An 18,954-nucleotide genomic window follows, 5' to 3' on the forward strand; every position below is an offset into this window, starting at 1 on the left:
ACGTGACTCTGAAAAGGGAAGTGCCTGGGAGACAGAGGGGAGGTGGGCAGGCCTGGCCAGCAACAGGCCTCAGAGCTGGGCCACCTGGACCCTCAGTCCAGCAGTCCCCAGGGAGAGACAGGCTGGGGTGGATGGCGCTTGCTGACTGCCTCCTTTGGCCCTGCCCCATGGGACACACGGAGGCTACGGGCCGATTCCAGCACAGCCCTTCAGGAAGCACCCACTCTGCCATTCCCACCGAGGCAAATGCACTGACCCCTGACACCTGGGGCTGGTGCTGGCCACTCTGGACACAGTGCAGTGGGAGTGGGAGAAGGAGGCCCTCCAGCCGCTCATTGGTTAGCAACTGACCTTGGGGTAAGAAGGGGTGCTCAGAGACCGGGATGGACAGAGGCCATGTTTGCCACTGTCCTAAAGGCTGGGGCAGCCTGTGGAATGTAGATGAGGTGAGCTCGCTGCCTGGCTTTATCATAGGGCCTGTTGGAGAGAGTCCTTTGCTGAGGAGCAGAGGAAGGAGGTCATGGCAGTCACCCAGGCAAGGGAAGCTGGATCAAGTGGGTGGAGCAGTGGGGCAGCTGGGGGAGAAGCATGAGGAAGTAAATCCAGGTGCCTGATCTGGGGTCAGGCAGAGTAGCAGTGGACAAGGATGCCAGGCTCTGAGTTGGCCACTTACCCTCCAAGGGTATAAGCTGGGCTTTACAGCTTCCAGGGGAGTGGGCATTGCAGGGAGTGTGTCTTCTACCCGGGGCCCTCATCCATGGCCAGGCCCTCTGGAAGAAGTGGGCAGCCCCTCTGCAGCCCAGGAGTTCACACTCCCCAGGGAGCCAGCAGAGGCTGGCTATAGAGAGGAGCTCTGCAAGTGAGGGAACGATGGCCTTTCTGGGCTGACCCTGTGTTCCCTCCCTCCTTCTGTGTCCTCTGTGAAGGCCACTGCCCAGGAAGCCAGCACCCTCCTGGATGCAGGGCATCCTGGGCAGGGCACTTGGCTACTGATGGTTGGCCATCCTGGCTGGTGGCAGCAGGGCCTGTCACCTTCATCTGCTGGTTGCCTGCCCAAGCTGCAGGTGTTTGGATGAGCCCTTGCGGACCTGGACCATGTACTCCAGGAAGATTCAGGGGACCACGACCTCCCAAGATGGAGGGAGACTTCTGCTCTTCGGGTTGCCTGCTGCTGAGCCTGAGCGAAAAGGTGAGTGCAACTAGGATTTTGCCCAGGCCCTTCAGCTGGTTCTCACTTTGGCCAAGAACATTCTGTGATGGGCCCCCACAGCGCAGGTGTTTCTGTGTCATGGGCAATGCTGCCTTTCGGAGCAGTGCTACACAGAGGCCTGGATGAGAGCCGAGATCATTCTCCTGGTGGACCCAACCATCGTGGTCTGAAAAGGCTGAAGGCCAGAATCCAAAGGGAGGCATCCTCTGATTGCCAGCTCCACTGATGGCCGCCAAACCTCCTCTCAGGCCTAATCACAGGCCCACGCTAGCATTTTCATCCAGTGCCCTGGAGTATACCTGGCTCCTTCAAATTGGGGATGTGCCCACCTGCCCTCCCAGCCTTTCCAGCCCTAGGATGGGTCCGTGCTGGACAATCAGCCTCATACCTTTTTGTCTTGGAAGCAAAGGGGCAGCTTCCTGCTTACAAGGAGGGAATGTCCTAGGAGACCTACAGTTTCTTCTACCACAAATAACCTTATCCTTGAAGTTGGAGCCCTCTTGACCCATACCTGGGGCTCAGACCCAGAAGCAGCATCCCCGGGTCTTGTCCCTGACCTGGGATCCTGCAGGATGGAATTAAGGCCTCCACCCTCCCGCCGTGGCCCTTGAGGAGGCGGTGCCATGCCCTCCTTGGGCATGAAGCTGACTGTGATTTGAATCCTTGCCTGAGCTTAGGGCCAGTGTGGAACAGAGCCTAGGACAGCATCCTTCCCCAAAGACAGAACTCCCAAATGGGCCCAGCCAGCTGAGACCCATGGAGCTGACCTTTCAAGGTGCATTCATGGGGGTCCTTCCTGAAGAATCCAGGGCCTGAGCCATCACCTACAGCCATGGGTTTGATCTTACCCTCCTCTGCAGCCTTGCTTCCAATCAGAGACCACCAAGGGTTCTCTTAATGAGCAGGGTTCCCTGGCTTTTACTGGTCTCATCTCCCCATAAAACCATCAGAATGTAAATTGGTGCTTCCAAAGAGCATGAGAACAGCGTTTTCTGTGTGGATTCACCATCCTGTGCAGACTCGCTTGCTGCCAGTGTTCGGGAAACCTCTCTTGCATAGGGCAGAGGATGTCAGCCCCATTACTGTGGGTTTCACAGATGTGAGGGCCAAGCTGGAGGGTTTTCTCTCATGTCCGTGAGGGAGAGATGTGCTGGGTAGGCTGGCTTGGCATGAATCCTGCCTCTGAGGTCCTTCCTGGGTCTGCATTCAGGGACAGGGCCACAGCCACCTGTCCTGGCTTCTCTCTCCTGCCAGCCACTTTAATTTGCCTCCCCACTTGCTGGCCTTCTTCTTAACCCTTCCTTTCATGGTCTTGAACCCAGGAACAAATCCCTGCCCCTACCTCCAACTCAATTCTAGATTTATCTGACAGGCCCCTGAGCCAGTCCATGGGTTCAGGCAGGGAGGTGGCCCTGGTCCTCGACCTGCAACATGCCTCACCCCATGCCTCTGGTACCTGCCTACCCCAGGCAGCAGGTTAGGGGCCAGGTAGGGTTGGTGGCCTTCTTCCTCCTGAGGCCCCACCCACTACTCATCATCCCTTCATGGCGAGGGAGACTTCAGCACTCAATGCCACCTTCATCTTGGCTGGTGCCACCTGGGACCTGCTGGGCTATAGCCACAAGAGGCTGGGCAAAAAAGTGAGTGCCTCCCACAAGGAGGACCAAGGGGTTGGGGACACCACAGGGTGGGAGAGGGCTCTGAGGGAGGCCCTTCAGCCCTGCTTTGCCTCCTCACTTTCCCCACTTGGAATCTTCAAACAGTTTCTGCTCTTCCATGATTCCCTAATGCACATTCCTCACCAAGTCGCGCCTTTGTCTGGCCACCCACCATCTCTCCATCTGTTCTTCTGTCTGTGTTTCCATCTGTGCACTCGTTGGCCCAACAAACATCTCTGACAACCCAGGAGCCAGGTGTAGGCCCAGGTACAGGGGTACAGGCGAGTCCCTTTGGTCAGCTGGGTGAGCTGGAACCAAGGGAATGAGGCCAGGGCTGGTACAGAGGAGCTGATTTGCAGCAGAAGAGCCAGCCCCTGAGCTGCAGCAGAGTGGAGGTAGTGAGGAGCTGTCACCTGGGGGTGCCCACCCTTTCCCTTGTGCCATCACTCCTGTCATCCTCCTCAACTGGGGTGTCCTGCCTGATCCATCCATGCAAGGCCATGTCAGAGCTCATCACACTAAGTGTGCAGATGACCAGCCCGATCAAAACTCCTTCAGGGCCTTCTGGACCTCTCCTAGTCCCTGGTGTTTCTCCCTCACCAGGGAGCTGCACCTTTTGCCAGTGGCTCATCTGGCAGGTGTCTCTGGTCAGCCCTTGCCTGGCCTGGCACCTTGCTGTGGTCTGAATGGGCTCAATTGGCTGAAAGTATTATCAATAGAAAGGAATGTTTGGGTTCTTCAATTTCATTGTGTCCTGGCCTAGAAAAAAGTCCATTCAGATGGTTCAGGGACCTTAGAATTTTATTCTTTGTTTACAGGCTGATGCATTTTCTCCCTAAAATATGTAAAAGCAAGCTGTATCCTCACCACCTTGGGCACATGTTGTCAGGACCTCCTGAAGCTGTGTCATGGGCATGCCCTTAAACTAGGCAAAACAAACTTTCTCAATTAACTGAGACCTGTCTCAGATATTTTTGGAAGTGGAGGTCAGATATGCCTCATTTTACCTCTCCACCATCAACATTAACACAGAACTTAAGTCTCATGAGAACTATTTACAATCTGTTATCTTGGAAGCCTGCTACCTGAAGGCTTCATCTGCATGACAGAACCTTGGTCTCCACAACCACTTATCACAATCCAGACATTCCTTTTTACTGATAACTCTTTCAATCAGTTGTCAATTAGAAAAATTTTAAATCTACCTATAACGTGGAAATCCCTCTTTTGAGTGGTTCTGGCTTTCTGGACAAAACTAATTGGAAACCCCTGTTTTGAGTGGTTCTGGCTTTCTGGACAAAACTAATGTATTTTTTTTTAAATGTATTTGAAGTCTCATATCTCCCTAAAATGTACAAAACCAAGATGCACCCTGACCACCTTGGACACATGTTCTCAGGGTCTTCTGAGGGCTGCGTCATGGACCATGGTCACTCATATTTGGCTCAGAACAAATCTCTTCAAATATTTTACAGAGTTTGACTGTTTTTCTGGTTTGTTGTTGTTGTTGTTGTTTTGAGATGGAGTCTTGCTGTGTCACCCAGGCTACAGTGCAATGGCACAATCTCAGGTCACTGCAACTTCCACCTCCTGGGTTCAAGCAATTCTCCTGCCTCAGCCTCCAGAGTAGCTAAGATTACAGGTGCCCACCACCATGCTGGGCTAATTTTTGTATTTTAGTAGAGACGTGGTTTCACCATGTTGGCCAGGCTGCTGTCGAACTCCTGACCTCAGGTGATCTACCCGCATCAGCCTCCCAAAATGCTGGGATTACAGGTGTGAGCCACTGTGCCTGGATGAGTTTGACTGTTTTCATTGACAAATCAATACATGTATTAGATTTACATTAGTTTGATCTGAGGGTGCAAAGTGGGGGCTTCCAGGTCATAGGTGATTGTCAATTGGTTGAAGGCGTTATTATCAGTAGAAAGGAATGTCTTGGTGAAGATAAGGGGTTGTAGAAACCTAGATATTATCATGCAGATAAAGCCTCCAGGTAGCAGGCTTCAGAGAAAATAGATGTTAAATGATTCTGATCAGACTCTTAGGTCTGATGTTGATGTCTTAAGGTCTGTGTTGATGTTAATGCTGGAGAAATATAATGAGGCGTGTCCAATGCTCTCTTCCATCATGGCCTGAGCTAGATTTTCAGCTTCCCTCCAGAATCCCCTTGGCTGAGAGGAGGGGTACATTCAGATGGTTGAGGGGCTTAGAATTTTATTTTTGGTTTACATTCTTCCCCTTATGGCCAATATTTGCCAGAGTCAACATCAATGGATACTGATTTTTTTTCCCCTAGCATTGCTTCTGTGGCATGGCTGCCTGCCCTGTGTCCATACTGTCCTTCAGTGGAACTCCCTGTGGTGGAGGGATTTAAAAGCAAAAGACTTATAGACAAGTAAGTGTTCTAGGCCAGATAGGAATGGACTCGGACAGGCATTAATTACCCCTTAAAAGATTTATTTAAAGAGCCAAAAACAAAAAGTCAACAGCGAGTTTACCAAAACTGACTTTTCAATAATTTCTATGCATTGAGCTACTATAATCTTGATTTTAATTACAGACTTATGGCAATTAACTATGCAAAACATGAGTATTTTTCTAAAAAATAATTATATATATATATATATATATATATATATATATGTATCTGCAAAACTTATAACTGGGAGGATTATACCCAGGAGGCTTGGTCATGAGGTATCTTTATCATCTCAGTAATTATTTTCTTTTAATTCCAGGAAGCAGAACATTTTTTATGGTTGGGGTGGATAAAAAGGTGCCACATAATAGCTGAGAAAGCAAAGCCCTTTGTTTTATAAGCTGTTTAGGCACCTGTGTACCCTCCTTGATCTGGAGGGTCTGAGCTAACTCCCTCAAAACCAGCCCTTACGATCTCATGCACCCATCTCTTCTGCAACAGTCTCTGGGCCTAGAGGAAGGGTCCTTGCGTAGTCTTAGCAGTAGGACATTTGCAATGAAAAACAGATCGGGTCCAGTGGGATGCCAAATAACGGAGATTTGCATCTTTAATCTTCAGAATGCCATGATTCTGGTTTCCCTTGAAGTAAAACAAGGAGAGATAAATAACATGAATATTTTGACCATCAAGAGTATTTTTGTTTCAAAAGAGAAAAAAAAACATTTCATTAGGTCACCATTAGAAAATATGAAGAAAAATTATAATCTTGCAATCATTGGAAGATTATTATAACTATGAAAAATTTCATGATTCTCAGGATTGTCTTGGCTGTATGCAGTCTTCTTTGATTCCATGTGAAATTTAAAGTAGATTTTTCTAGTTCTGTGAAGAATGTCAATGGTTGTTTGGTGGGAATAGCATTGAATCTATAAATTACTTTGGGCAATATGGCCATTTTTATGATATGGTTTTTTCTATCCATGAGGATGGAATGTTTTTCCATTTGTTTATGTCCTATTATTTCCTTGAACAGTGGTTTGTAGTTCTCCTTGAAGAGGTCCTTCACATTTCTTGTTAGCTGTATTTCTAGGTATTTTATTCATTTTTAGTGATTGTGAATGGGAGTTCATTCACGGTTTGTCTTTCTGCTCGTCTATTGTTAGCATAAAGGAATGCTTGTGATTTTTGCACGTTGATTTTGTATCATGAGACTGCTGAAGTTGCTTATCAGTTTAAGGACTTTTGGGGCTGAGTTGACGGAGTTTTCTAAATATAACAGCATACCATCTGCAAACAGAGACAATTTGACTTTCTCTGTTCCTATTTGAATACACTTTATTTCTTCCTCTTGCCTGATTGCCCTTGCCAGAATTTCCAATACTATGTTGAATAGAAATGGTGACAGAGGTCTTCCTTTTCTTGTACCAGTTTTCAAGGTCAATGCTTCCATCTTTTGCCCATTCACTATGATATTGGCTGTGGGTTTATCATCAATAGCTCTTATTATTTTGAGATATGTTCCATCAATACCTAGTTTATTGAGAGTTTTTACCATGAAAGGGTCTTGAATTTTATCAAATGCCTTTTCTGCATCTATTGCAATAATCAAGTGGTTTTTGTCTTTGGTTCTGTTGATGTGATGGATTAGGTTTATTTATTTGTGTATGGTGAAACAGTCTTGCATCCCAGGGATGAAGCCGACTTGATTGTGGTGAATAAGTGCTTTGATGTGCTACTGAATTTGGTTTGCTAGTATTTCATTGAGGATTTGTACATCGATGTTCATCAGGGACATTGCCCTGAAGTTTGTGTGTGTGTGTGTGTTTCTGTGTGTGTGTTCCTGGTTTTTGGTATCAGGATGATGCTGGCTTCATAAAATAAGTTAGGGAGGAGTCACTCCTTTTCAATTGTTCGGAATAGCAAAAAGAACGAAGCTGGAGGCATCACACTAGCTGACTTCAAACTATATTACAAGGCTACAGTACAAAAACAGCATGGTACTCGTACCAAGGCAGACATATAGACCAATGAAACAGAACAGAGACCTCAGAAATAACACGACACATCTACATCCATATGATCTTCAGCAAACCTGACAAAAACAAGCAATGTGGAAAGAATCTTCTATTCAATAAATGGAGCTGGTAAAATTCACTAACCATTTGCAGAAAATTGAAACTGGACCCCTTTTTTTAAGCTGTATACAAAAATTAACTCACAATGGATTAAAGACTTAAATGTCAAGCCCCAAACCATAAAAGCCCTAGAAGAAAACCTAGCCAATACCATTCAGGACATAGGCACGAGCAAAGACTTCATGACAAAAGTGCCAAAAGCAATTGCAACAGAAGCCAAAATTGAAAAATGAGGTCTAATTAATCTAAAGAGCTTCTGCACAGCAAAGAAACTATCATCAAAGTGGATAGGCAAACAACAGAAAGGGAGAAAAACTTTGTAATCTACCCTCTGATAAAGGTCTAATATCCAGAATTTACTAGGAAATTAAACAAATTTACAAGACAAAAACAAACAACCCAATCAAAAAATGGGCAAAGGACATGAACAAACACTTCATCAGAGAAGACATTTACATGGCCAATAAACATATACAAAACCCTTAACATCACTGATCATTTGAGAAATGCAAATCAAAACCACAAATGGGATACCATCTCACACTAGTCAGGGTGGTGATTATTAAAAAATCAAGAAACAATAGAAGCTGGCAAGGCTGTGGAGAAATAGGAATGCTTTTACACTGTTAGTGGGCATGTAAATTAGTTCAGCCACTGGGGAAGACAGTATGATGATTCCTCAAGGTTCTAGAACCAGAAATACCATTTGATGCAGCAATCCCATTACTGGATATATACCCAAAAGAATATAAATCATTCTACTGTAAAGACACATGCACACATATGTTTATTGCAGCACTATTTACAATAGAAAAGCCATGGAACTAGTTCAAATGCCCACCAATGATAGACTGGATAAACAAAATGTGGAACATATACATCATGGAATACTATGCAGCCATAAAAAAGGAATGATATTATGTCTTTTGCAGGGACATGGATGAAGCCAGAAGCCACCATCCTCAGCAAACTAACACAGGAATAGAAAACCAAACACTGCATGTTCTCACTCATAAGTGGGAGTTGAACAACGAGAACATATGGACACAGGGAGTGGAACAAAACACACCAGTGCCTGTCGGAGACTGGGGGCTAGAGGGGAGGAAACTTAGAGGATGGGTCAATAGGTATAGCAAACCACCATGGCACATGTATTTAACAAACCTTCACATTCTGCACATGTGTCCCGGAACTTAAGTAAAATAAAAAAAAATAGAAAGATTTTATGATTCAATTTGTACTCAAGAAAATAAAAGGTAGAGCTGACATTTAGTAACAAGTATTACCCTTTTCCCTTGAAACAATCTCTCTCTCTCTTTCTCTCTCTGTATCTCTCTCCCTTGCTCTCCTTTTTCATTAAAGAGAAGTCATAGTAAGACCAATTTGCGTGAAAAATGTTTTAGGTTTATTATGATTGGCTTGTGATATGGTTGACTCTGTGTCCTTACCCAAATCTCATCTCAAATTGCAATCCCTCCTGGTGGGAGGTGATTGTATCATGGCAGTTGTTTCACCCATGCTGTTTTCATGATAGTGAGTTATCATGAAATCTGATGATTGTATAAGTGTTTGACATTTTCTCTTTTACACACACCCCCCCCACACACAGTCTCTCCTGTCACCTTGTGAAGAAGGTGCCTACTTTCCTTTCCATCATAATTGTAAGTTTTTGAGGCCACCCCAGTTATGCAGAACTGTCAATTAAATCTCCATTGTTTATAAATTACCCAGTCTCAGGTAGTATTTTTATAGCAGCATGAGAAGGGACTAGTACAGCCTGAGTATTCACATAAAGTGCAGAAACAAGAAATTGGCCACATAGGCTCCTATTAAGTTGGGTTTTTTGGAACTTTACCTAAAATTGTGTTATTCTAGTCAAAGCCTGGGTAAAATAACCAGTGTCCCTACTTGTCCCATTTTATAATAGAAGATGTACTTACTGAAGCAAACAACTATATTGTCATGTAATCAGAATACTCATAGCTTTCAACTTTTGGATAACTTAGAGAAAAGTAAATTTTCTCACAAAAAACATACTTTACCCAATTGTTCTAAACTATAAATAACTCAAAATAAAAACATTTGCTTCACTTTTCTTTAACGAGAGCAGTGGCTTTCAAACACGATGTCATTTGTTCATCTTGGAACTGCTATCCACAACCCAAGCAGCTCCTGTTAGATGGGAACTGCCTATCAAGCACTGTTGAATATGTAGCAGTTCTTCACATAGTTACAGTCAGTCCTATGGGAAAAGAGATGCTGTTTGCTTATGAGTATTATTCTCCTTGCATTCCTCAGGTAGCAAGATGCTATATCAAAAGTATTTGGATCCCCATCAGGGATTTGGGCCAAAGGACTCAGGGTCTTTGGTTGATCTTCATCTTATTAGTCTCAACATTGCCTCAGGCAATATCATTTTCCTCATTATAACTTTTGCCTTTTGATTAAAAAAACTTCTATCTAGAGGAAATAATGAATAAGTATTCAAACATATCTGTGATTCTTCTGGGGCAGGTCCTTTGACTTCCTTTTCCTTCCAATTTTTTTGCTTATTACCCTAATCATTTATCAAGCATCTGTAGGAGCCCTGAGGGACAGCAAATTTGATAAGGCTTCTCTGTCACATGATTGTGCTGAAAAGATGTTACCCAGAGTGCCAATGAAAAAGGGGCCCTTTTAACCCCTATATTTATTATGACCTAAGAAATAGTCATATTTGGTGGGGAAATATCCCAGACATCATAGAAGCCAGTCCCACAGGGCTTGCATGTGAAGCATATTAACTGCTTCATCTGGGGAGCTCCATTTGATATTTTGTAAGGAGAGTTGGGCAGTCTCCTTCTCAGAGCGAATAGACCTTATAGTGGTATTTATCTGGTCCCCTAGGCTGGTTGCAGGAATACCCTCCTGTGCACTTGGATCACATATTCTCATCAGCAATTGTTTAATAGTGACCTGCAGGTCCTGCATCAACCCAAACAATCTCTTTTATTCTGCAGCATTTTTCAGTTAAGGATTTTGTTCTTAAAGTCATTGTGTTTGCAATTTATTATAATAAAGCTCAAGAAACTGATACTAACCTACAATATGGAACAACTTCTTTGCATTGTACCCTATGGTTTAATAGTTACTTGATTTTGCCCTAACCCCACATTGACTATCTTCTTGGTAACCACAGGTCTCAGGTGTACCCTGGTGCTTAATTTTTTTCTTTCATCCATTTAGTTTTATATGTGTGTGTGAGTATATATATACATATATGTATATATATATTACATATACGTATATGTAATATATATTACATATACGTATATGTATATATATATTACATATAAATAATATATATTATTTTAAAGTGACTCTTAAATAGTTTTCTAACTAGGAAAAAGTTACATTTTCTTTAGCAAAATGCACATTTTGTGTTTTATAAACTTCACCAAAAACACATTTTACACTCCTGCTATTTTAACTTTCAGTAACCGAAATTCCCAGTGTAAAAAACTGAGATTTTAACTTAACGTTGGCTTTAAGATTTTAAACTAATGAAGAGAATTTTAAGATTAAATTTACCAGATTAATCTTACCAAAGATTACTGAAGTCATGTGAATTAAAAAGCATCTGAGCTAGCTTCTATCAATCTGATTGGCCCTTTTCTTTAGGTCAACTGATTCACGATCTTTCATGCAGTTTAACAGTGAAATATCACTTCATGATGACACGTATAAACAAGTAGATATAACAGACAAGCAGACAAAAGAGGACCCAAAAGATTTTTCATTTGCCTGTTTTCAAAAATTATCTCATTTACTTCAGACTATTAATTAAAAAGCTACAGCAAATGCTAAAGAGGAGAATTACCATCCAAGGCCTTCTTAAAAGAGGAAAGATGAAGCAGCAGGGTACAGCTTCTGAGATAGCAATTTGAATAATTTCAAAAAGAAATAGATTATAGAATTTAAAAATTAAAAACTTCTTGTATTAACAATATTTTAATGAAATTGTGTTTTATCCAATTATTTAGTTTTGTATGAGTGTATTTATAATATCAAAGTTCAATTTCTAGAAAAACTTTATTATATTTTTTAATTATAGCCAATTAATCACATAACATTTTTAAAATTTTTTTATTGTTTTTTACTAATCTTGATATAATTTATGTCATTCAGAAAATGCTTGGATTTTCTGGCTGGTCATAAATATTTATCTTCCTTGCAAAACCCAGTCATTTTATTTTAGGAAAAAATTTATCATACAAGACTCTCACATAAATTTACTTTTGTTTAAGCTTTCTTACAAAAAAATTCCTTATTTTTTTAACCTTTTTTTAAACATTGCTCTTGTTTCTTGGTTCCTTTTTTACCTTGTTTTATACAAAACATCTAAATAAGTTTAGAATTAGACCAAAATTTGTTACTAAAAACACATTAGTAACAAGAATGTTACTTTACATTAGTAAAACAAGAATGTTTTACTAATACATATACATTTAAATTAGAAAGTACCTAGAAATTCAGACATTTAATAAAATATTTAACATAACTTTAGGTCCTAAATTATGACAAGTTTGTTTCAAATATTTATTCCATTACATTTACCTAGTGTATTAGTCCGTTTTCACTCAGCTGATAAAGACACACCAGAGTCTGGGCAATTTACAAAAGAAAGAGGGTTATTGACTTACAGTTCCACATGGCTTGGGAGGCTTCACAGTCACGACAGAAGGCAAGAGCAGCAAGTCACATCTTACACTGATGGCAACAAGCAAAAAGAGCTTGTGTAGGAAGATTGCACCTTGTAATAATCATCAGATCTCGTGAGACTTACTCACTTTCATGAGAACAGCAGGGGAGAGACCTGCCCACATGATTCAATTACCTCCACTGGGTCCCTCCCACAACAAGTGGAAATTCAAGATGAGATTTGGGTAGGGAGACAACCAAATCATATCACCTAATTATTTTAATAGTTTACCTAGATTATTTATAAAAACTGTGATCATCAACATTTAAGGTTATTTTTCTCTCAACCATTTTTATAGCCTGTGAATTTCAGGTAATTACCTAAGTAAGAACCTTAAGATTAAATATAGTCCAGGTGTGGTGGCTCATGCCTGTAATCCCAGCACTTCGGGAGGCTGAGGCAGGTCAATCACTTGAGGCCTGGAGTTTGAGACCAGCCTGGCCAACATGGTGAAAGCCTGTCTCTACTAAACACAAAAATTAGCCAGGTGTGGTGGCACACGCCTGTAATTTCAGCTACTTGGGAGACTGAAGAATGAGAATCACTTGAACCTGGGAGGCAGAGGTTGCAGTGAGTTGAATTCATGCCACTGCACTCCAGCCTGGGCAACAGAGTGAGACTCCATCTCAAAAAAAAATAAATAAATAAATAAAGAGATTAATTATATGTTTACTTTACAAATTATTTAAGATTTAACTTGAATCTTTCAGTTTTCTGAAACTGATATCTTTCAATTTTCAGTAATAATGATATTAGTGTCTTATTTATTTAAAAATTATACAAGCAAAGATCATTCCAGTTTTGGCTGGGTTTACACTTTTGACGTCTTCTATAGTATTTGGCAAGAATAAGTATGAAATGGCTTAATCAATAAATACAAACAAAAATGTATGCTGCCAATTCTTGACATTTCTAATATTGATTTGCCAATTATTTTAAAGCTAGTTTATTTATTAAAGGTTTTGCATAAGTCTTGTGAGCTTGAAAAGCATTTGGGCTGATTATTAAATTCATGAGTACTCTTTAAGTTTAAGCCAAATTTGGTACTTTGTGGCCAGAAATACATAAAAAAGTGTACATACACATAAACACGCACATACACACTCATACAAACAAAGATTTGTAGCCTATAGTTTTTACATCAGAACTCTAAGATGAGATATTAGTACAAACTCATTGGTTAGCAAAAACAATAACAGAAAAAGCTGGATGAAAACACTAGATTTTATCTCAGTAGTTTCCTTTGATAGTAAAGTCTAGTTTACTTTAGACTATTAGCAGTCTAAGTAAAGTCTTAAAGTAAACTATTGATAGTCTAAAGTCAGAGCAGACTTAAACAGGCAGAAAAAAAAGCCGAGAAGTAGAGAACTTAATAGTTGCAGGTGAACCTTTGAGCTCTGAATTTTCCTTGATGTAATTTGCCTGTCAGTTTAAAATGTGCATAAGATCATACCTCATGTGTAACAATCTGAAGTATTAGAAAACCTGGCATGCCCTTCCATTTACACAACCACTTGTAAGTAGACACACCATAAATCCAAACAGGGTGCCCAAGAGAGGTTGTTCTCCTTGTCTTTCTTCATTCTTAATTTGTTTCCCATGATTTTTCTTAAAAGGAAGAACTGGGCTGCGGCCTAGGATTTAGTGGAGTAGATCAAAAGGTACTGATTGTGGATGGGACTCCACAGTGTGTCAACACTAAGTGATTTCTGGCCTCTTATGTGCCTCAGTTTCTCTCTCTGAAGGTCTACCATCTGCAAAAGAGCTCACAATGTGGAGTGAGCAGCTCCTATATGTGTTTCCTGGATGAAGCTTTTTAAAATTAAATTGTTGGGAGTTCCCTGTAGGGCCATGGCAACATTGCAGGACATCAACACCCTAGACACTCCTAATCAGCCCTCAGTCACCCAAAGGTAACTTTCAGCTGGGAGAATCAAAATGCCTTTTCTCTTTGGACCTGAGGAAACTCAGTCTCTCATTTATCAAAAAAAATGACACTTCAGTTTCTCACCCAAATGGACAGACAAGCCAATACAGATGAATTAGAAGAGAAAAGGCAATGGAAAAGACTCTTTAGAATGCACCTCTGAACTAGAATTAGGATGCTAAACAAACAACGTCCAAGGGGAAATACATATATATATATAAATATATATATATACACATTAGCTGTATATATATACACATTAGCTATATACATATACACATTAGCTATATATATATACACACACATTAGCTGTATATATATATATACATTAGCTATATTATATATATATATATATACACATTAGCTATATATATATAGCTAAGACCACTTCCTGTATACTGTCCTCAGTCACCCCTAACTTTTTAGCTCTCATCTGCCATTACACATGCCAAGGTCAAATCCTCTCACAATGCAAGGGAATCTCTATTACTCCCCAAAACCAAAAAGGTAAAATAATGTGATACCAGAAAGCAGAGCTTTAGACCTAAAAAGAATCTGCCCGTGGCTCTTGAAACTCCACAGAGAAAACACAGCATTTCAAAAAGGGGTGAGTGGCATCTTTGTTTTGAGTTCTTTGAGGAGTTCAAGTCATTAGAAGCCTGCTATAGATATTTTTCTTGGTACAAAAGATTGAAAAGGAGAAGGAGAAATAGGGGAAAGAAAAGAAAGACAAGAAGAAAACACAGAAACCAAGTGCAGGGTTTTTTCTTTTTGCAGCTGTGAGAAATTTCAGACAATTCAGAGGCCTTGTTCTCTATAATTTGGAATTTTCATTTGGATTTGACCAGGTCCAGTAGAGTTGGTCAAATCAGATGGGAGAAAGACTAGAAAAATAACAACAAAAGCCAACAATATGATCACTGAATACTCTAATAGTAAGAGAAAATTAAGACCAGCTGGTTGTCAGTTGTACCCTTTAGTCATTAAGGAGAATTCACAAAACAAATAAAACCCAATTCAGCTAGATATCTAGGAATGGGGCCCTGGCTGAAGACTGCTCTCTGCCATTTTAGAAGAAAGAAGAAACTCAAACTCACCTTTTCTATTGGAGGTGAGCTGAAACCCCAGAAAGGAGTTACCTGCCTTTTATCAGTATGGAAGGAGGAAAACTTGACTTCACTGTTGGAAGAAAGCAAAACTCCATAAAAGAAGTTGTACAGCAAAATAAACTTTAGATGTCAACCAAATTTGGGGATATTAGGGATTCTCTTGAGGAAGGGGGCCCCCAGGCCTCAGCAAATTGTCTCATTGGTTTGAGCCATAAGGATAGATCAAGCTGGTTTGAAGCACTGAGAGGAGATTTGTCAAAGATCAGGGGCACCTGCACTCAGAATCTCTCTGTGGTTACTAGTTGGGAACCCAAAATATCAGAGACAGGTCTCAGTCAATTTAAAAAGTTTATTTTGCCAAGGTTAAAAACATGCCTGTGACGCAGCCTCAGGGGTCCTGATGATATTTGCCCAAGGTGGTTGGGGCACAGCTTGTTTTTATACATTTTGGAGAGACACAGTACATCAATCCATACATGTAAGATTTACGTTGGTTTGATCTGAGTGGGCAAGACAACTCTTAAGTGCAGGCTTCCAGGTCATAGGGAGATTTGAACATATCCTTTTTATTTTATTTTTATTTATTTATTTATTTATTTTTTATATGGGATCTCACTGTGTCACCCAGGCTGGAGCGCAGTGGTGTGATCTTGGCTCACTGCAACCTCTACCCACTGAGCTCAAGTGATCCTACCTCTTCAGTGTTCCAAGTAGCTAGGACCACAGATGCATGCCACAGTGCCTGGCTAAGTTTTTTGTATTTTTTTCGGTGGAGGCTGGGATTCACCATGTTGCCCAGACTGGTCTGAAACTCCTGAGCTCAAGGGATCCACCCTCCTCAGCCTCCTAAAGTGCTGTAATTACAGGTGTGAGCAACCACACTCGGCCAGATTTAAACATATTATGATTGGTAGTTAGTTAGAAGAGTTATTAGCAGTAGAAAGGAATGTCTGAGTCAAGAGAAAGTGTTGTAAAGACCAAGGTTTTATTGTGCAGAAGAACCTTCCAGGTAGCAGGCTTCCGAGAAAATAGATTGTAAATGTTTCTTATCACACTTAATGTTTGTGTTAATGTTAATACTGGAGGGATATAGTGAGGCATGTCTAATCCCCTCTTCCACAATGCCTGAACTAGATTTTCTGATTAACTCTGCAAGGCTCTTGGCCAAGAAGAGGAGTTCATTCATATAGATGGGGAGGGAGGTTCTTAGAATTTCATATTAGGTTTACATTTGCCAAGTTTTTCACCAAAACTAAAAGTTGCCAATAGTTAGCATTGTTCCATGTAATTGAGACTTCTGAAGAAACAGTTTTACATCCAAGGTGTTTAGGTAAAAGATTATAAGAAGGCAAATTTGGGCAGTGGGGGAGGGCGGGCAGGCTTCTTTAGTGGGTTACAGGATTGTTTTAAGTTAGAATAAAGTTGAAGGTTTGAGCAAGTTGTGGAAGGTTTGTAAAACATTTAACATTGTAGAAGAAATTCTGTGTGTATCTATATGTCTATGTTAGCTAAAGTTAAAAAAGTATTCAGATTTTTCATAAATTGAACATTAAAATAAAAGCACAACGTGATTTTCTTGGAACATTGATCTGCTCTTTAACAGAAAATTGTAAAGGGTTATAAGAAAGTTTATTGAGACTCTTACCTCATGGTCAAACATTAAACTTGGATAGATTTTTCTATAAAGTTATATTAAGAATTGAGTTTGACATTAATAGTACCATGATGCAAAGGTGAAATTTGGCTCTCCCTCTAGAACAACATTTTCATGTGATACTCAATAATGATGAAAAGTTTGTTTGCCTTTGAATAAGCTATAAGAAAAATAAGAAAAAGAAAGAGATTGTTTAGAAAGCTAAGTTTTCCCTCTATTAATGAGTATAGGTTTTATCCTTTAAAAAGTTTTGAGTTAACATTTTGACTAAATGGATAACTTATGGTAACCTAGAATTCTATTTTATAATATAAAATGATTTAAACCTTTGATATTTGACAAATGTTCCATAATCATATTATAAATTGTGTCTTTTTCTGACCTAATTGAACTTTTAGCTATTAGGTCTCCTAAAGTCCAAACATGACATATTTGATTTATATAATATAAAAATCATACAGGAAGCATGATCAAATATGAAATGGTGTTAGAATTTCTTTGTGCTATATTTGTAAAAATAGGTTATCATTATATATTCCAAAGTTATGGGAAACTCTTATAATTGTAATATTCCTTAGTGTACATTATAAATAATTATAACTGTTATGTAAAATTCTTGTATGGAACAGAAGTAACAAACTTTTCTATTTAATTTTGGCTTTAACAGTTGGTGTCCTAAAACTTTTTGCCATCCACAGACAATTGTTGGGACTTAATAATTATGCTTTTAGCTGACTCCTAACTCTTGCCATGAATCTTTTGGCTGCCACGGATTTCAGGGAACAAAAGAGACTGCGGGTAGGCTGGCTGCACTCCAGGTTGTGGGTAGTGGTCTAGTTGTGGGGGCTGGGGTTGTTTTCACTTTGCAGGGTGGTCTTCGGTCTTCTGGAAAAATCTTTGAACGTGGTTTGGCCTCCAGCCCAGCCCCTCTGGTTCTCTTCAGCCAGCGCTGATTTTTCTTAGCTACTATCAGAGTTCCACAGTGACCCTCACCAGCACTCCTGGACACCTTCTTCAGCCTTGCAATCACCCCAAGTGGACTCTGAGACACTCTCTCAACTTCACTTGCCCTTGTGGGTTGCCAGTTCCAGTTCCAAGATCGTGTACTAGATTGGACTTCTTTCTGTTGTGGTTCCTTCCAGTGCCAAACAGCTGTGCAGACAAGCAGGAGCGTCTGGGAGGCCCAGGATGAAGGGAGGAAGTGAGCTCAAAGGCCGGCCATCTTTCACTGACATCCGCCTCAGGGGTATCAGGAATGATTCCATTACCAACAGACCCCTCATCAACTCAACAGACTGTATTCCCATCGCCATGGGACCCAATTCCTGCACACAGCCTCTTTCGGAAATGGAATCAGAAGAGCAGTTTCCAGCGCCCACCGCACATGCTTGACACTCCTCGTCCTCCAGCGGGAAGCAACCAGGGAGACTGCCGAGGGCCCCGAAGTGGTTGGCGCAGGCAGCTTTTTCGCGAACCAGGCTGGCTCTGCCTGTCCCGTTTTCCTCTGCTTAGGCAGGCTGACAGCCCTGACAGTTCAGGGGCCGAGGTTGCCTCGCATATGCGCATGCGCCAGTCTCAGGCCTTGCATATGCACATGCGCCAGTCTCAGGGCACCATGTGCAACCGGTGAGCGAAGGCTTGCGTCACGGTGAATGCAACCGTTGCCTGCCGACAAATATCTGTGGCTTGGCGGAAAAGGAGACCGCTGTGGACCTGCGTCCGCATTAGACTCTAGCCTGTCTTCTTTGAAGGCTCCACGTGACATTCCCACAATCCTAAGAGATGGCAGTGGAGAGTTAGCCTGAAGAAATCTCAAGCGCAGCTTCAGAAATACAGCGCGATGTCCCTAAGAATCCAAAAGGGCCTGCAGGATGCGTCAGGCCTGCCTAGACGGTGTTGGTTTGAGTATCCTTGAAAGTTGCCCCCTGTGATTTCTAGGAACAGCCCGCCTGTGTTTCCTGGTGCTGCTCTCTCCCCAATGCGTCTTCGTGGTAGAGCAGTACCGCACAGTCTCAGAAGCTACCGGGCTGTATGTTGCTATGGGAGTGTTGCGAGTGATGTATGTTTCTGTGTGTGTGTGTGTGTAAGTGGTGTCCAC

The sequence above is a fragment of the Pongo abelii genome, chromosome 19 (genome assembly GCF_028885655.2).
Source record: "Pongo abelii isolate AG06213 chromosome 19, NHGRI_mPonAbe1-v2.0_pri, whole genome shotgun sequence".
Classification (NCBI taxonomy): Eukaryota; Metazoa; Chordata; class Mammalia; order Primates; family Hominidae; genus Pongo; species Pongo abelii.